The following is a 4,081-nucleotide window of genomic DNA, read 5'->3' as shown; positions in this document are numbered from 1 at the left end:
TTACTAAATCATATTTTAGGTTTAATGATCCCATGCAACTCAATGTTCAATTAATTAATTGGTTCCTATGTCTCAGATATCAAGTGCTCTAATGATAGTAGGTGCTCGTGATATTGTTTATGCTGTTAATGATGAAAATATGAGAATATGTTAAGTCAAGCTAACATATACATACTTTAAAATTATTTTGTGTATCTCATCTGGCTCAAGTAACCATTTTAATACCCTGGCTGGGTGGCTCAGTTGGTTGGAGTATTGTCCCATGCACCAGAAGGTTGTGTGTTTGATCCCAGTTCGGGACACACATCTGGGTAGGGGTTGGATCCCTGGTTGGAGTGTGTATGGGAGGCAGCCTATCAGTGTTTCTCTCTCACATTGATGTTTCTCTCTCTCTCTCTCTCTCTCTCTCTCTCTCCGCTCTTTAAAGTCAATGAATGTATCCTTGGGTGGGAATACAAAAAAAAGTAACCCTTTTTAAAAGGGCTCTACTCTATTCTCAGCTTTATCTCAAATGTATTCCTTCTGCTTGGATAATAATTTTTTAAAAATCTATTTTCTCTTTTATTCAATCTCTGTCACTTTAAAGTGTCTGAATCTTATTTAAAGGTCTCTCATTTTTCTAATTATAAACACATTCTTTCCCTAATTAGATGATGAATTCCCCAAAGGCACAGACCTCTCCTTTTTATTTGTATTTAAAAAACTCCACTTTAGTGAGGTATGATTGACATACGAAAAGCTGTACATATTTAATCTATACAACTTGAATTTGGAGATAAGTATACACTATCACATAAGTAAAACCATCTACATGATCAATGCCATAAACATACCTATCACCTCCAAAAATTTCTCCCTGATCTCTATTTTTATGATAAAAACACTTAATATAATACCTATCCTTTAAGTAAATGTTTTAAGTATACAATATAGTATTATTAACCATAGGCCTATGGTGTATAGTAGATCTCTAGGACTTACTCACCTTCATAACTAGAACTTGTACCCTTTGACCAATACTTCCCAGTTCTTCCAACCCAACCTAGGCCTGCCCAAACTCTCAACCTTTGGTAACCACCATTCTAATCTCCACTGCTATGAGTTTGACGTGTTCAGATGACTCATATAAATGTGATCATGTAGTATTTGTCCTTTGTCTAACTATTTCATTTAGCATGATGTCTTCCAGATTCATCTAAATTGTTGCAAAAAGCAGAATCTCTTTGTTTTTTTAAGACTGAATAACATTTCATTACATGTAGATACCATAGTTTCTTTATCCACACAGATTTGTCCCTGGACATTTAGGTTGCTTCCGTATCTTGGCTATCCTATCTAATAATAGACAAAGATGGTAATTGACTGTACCTTCACTACACCTCCCATTGGCTAATCAACATGATATGAAAATTAGCCACCAACAAAGATGGCGGCTAATTTGCATACTGCAGGCAGGGCAGGACAGCGCGAGCCGCCATCCGGGCCCTGTGTGCAGCCCTGGATGGCGGGGCTTAGGCAGAGCAATTGTGGCGGCTAATTTGCATACTGCAGGCAGGGCAGGACAGGGCGAGCCGCCATCCGGGCCCTGTGTGCAGCCACGCCCCCAGCTGGGAGCCCGTGTGCAGCCTAATACCTGCACTGCCTAAGCCCTGACCCCAGCCGGGACACCATGGCGATTAGAGAGCAGGAAAGTGCCTCCCACAGGGGGCACCTAACAGGGCCTGACCCCCGGTGCCCTGGCGATCCAGCGATCGGTGAGCAGGAAAGTGCGGCCTGTAGGCAGCAGCCAGCAAGGCCTGCTGCTGGGTCGTCATGGCAATCCCAGAGCAGGAAAGGGTGGCCTGCAGGTAGCACCCCATCCTGGCCACAGCTCAAGGGAGAGTACAACACGCAGTGGAGGCCAGGAGCCTGAGAGATCAACAGAGAGGGGCATCTGCTCCAAGCCTCCATGGTGTGGCTGGGGGCAGGCCCCAGCAGACACATACACACACACATACACACACACATACATGGGACGCCTGCTCTGAGCCTCTGCTGCCAGACTGTGGCCGTCAGTAGGACATCCACTGAGGGCTCCCGGACTGATGGGCAGGCTGGGCTGAGGGCACCCCACCCCCCAGTGCACGAATTTTGTGCACCGGGCCTCTAGTTGTGAATAATGCTGCAATGAATATGGAGATGCTTATGTTATATGTCATCAATATCCTTATTTCAATTTCTTAGGATATATATCCAGAAGTGGGATTGCTGAACAACGTGGTGGTTCTATTTTAATTTTTTTGAGGAACTTTCATACTGTTTTCCATAGTGGTTGCACCAATTTATATTTCCAACAATAGTGTATAAAGATCCCAGTTTCTCCAAATCCTCACCAACATTTGCTTTTTTTTCCTTCAAATAATAGCCATTCTAACAGGTGTGAGGTGATATATCATTTTGATTTTGATTTGCATTTCTTGATGATTAGTGATGTTGAGCACCTTTTTATGTTTCTATTGGCCATTTTTAAGTCTTCTTTGGAGTAATGTTTATTCAGGTCAGTGGGGACCCTGTCTAGAGTGCGCCAGATGTTCAAGGCCACTCCGAGCATGGGAATCCTAATCAGGGTGTTCAAGGTTACTTTGCTATATGCAGGTGCAAGAAGCAAGGATACAGCTATCTTACTGTATGTACACTGAGCAAGCATGCCCTTCTACAACCCAAAAGACTGAGTTCACTATTTGGCAAGAAACCTCTTTTGTCTAAGTATTAAAGTATGTTACTGACCAGCAGGCAGCCAGCTCAGAGGCAGCTGTTTAGGGAGTCTGTAGTTCTAAGGATAGCTCCTGTATAGCTCCTCTGTAGGAAAGATGTATTTTTAACCAACCGGTGTGCAGCTGTTTGTTTATAGAACTGCTTTGTCCAATAGCTCCTGTCATAGCAATGGCTACTTGGGCTACAGCGCCGGTGTGCAGCTGTTTGTTTATAGAACTGCTTTGTCTAATAGCTCCTGTCATAGCAATGTCTACTTGGGCTACAGCGAAGACTCTCTTATATACCCACAACTTCTCATGGATTCTCCATCAAATACCCGGCGTCCCAGGAGGTCCAGTCCCTGGCAGGGGAACTAAGACCCTACAAGGTCTTTTACCCATTTTTAAATCAGGTTATGTAGTTCACTGAGTATATTACACTTTGCTAAGGCATCACAGGGATATGCAATTAGGATCAAATGCAATATGTGAAAACCTCTTATCTCCCTCAAATGTTCTCATAGCCTAAATATAGGTTGTTTTTATTCTTCTCATTCTTGTTATTTTGTTTGAAAGTATAGGCATCAACATGTAAAACATAATCTTCTTTAAAATACTCTACGATAAGATGACTTTGAGTCAGAAAACAGTTTTCATTAAATTATTTAATCTCAAGATAACTCAGTATCCATATTTATCAAATGGTAATAATAAAAATATCAACTTTATAGGGTTGGTGTGAAGAATACATGAGCTACTTATTCTTCTCATTCTTGTTATTTTGTTTGAAAGTATAAGCATCAACATGTAAAACATAATCTTTAAAATACTCTACAATAAGATGACTTTGAGTCGGAAAACAGTTTTCATTAAATTATTTAATCTCAAGATACCTCAGTATCTATATCTATCAAATGGTAATAATAATAATGTCAACTTCATAGGGTTGGTGTGAAGAATACATGAGCTATTTCATATAAAATGTGAAAACAGAGATTATAACTTATAATGGGTTTAATATTTTTCAACTATGTTATTATTGTTTTCTCAGTTGGCTATTGTATCCTTAGGATGCAAGAGAAAAAGGAAAGATTGGAAATGTCACCTTTTTAAAAAAAATTTAGAAACAGATATGCCTTTATTTTAGAAAACTACTCTTTTTTTCAATATTCCTTATAGTTTATTTTATACAATTATATACAGCTTAGTACATAGTAACTGTGTATACCTCATCATATGTTAATTCCTGATTTTTTTCATTCTTTATTGTTTAAAGTATTACATATGTCTCCTTTTTCCCCCATTGACCCCTCCCTGACCACTTCCACCCCCCTAGCACATGCCCTCCC

This window comes from Myotis brandtii, unplaced genomic scaffold (assembly GCF_000412655.1).
Source record: "Myotis brandtii unplaced genomic scaffold, ASM41265v1 scaffold92, whole genome shotgun sequence".
NCBI lineage: Eukaryota > Metazoa > Chordata > Mammalia > Chiroptera > Vespertilionidae > Myotis > Myotis brandtii.
This window is presented reverse-complemented; position numbering follows the sequence as displayed.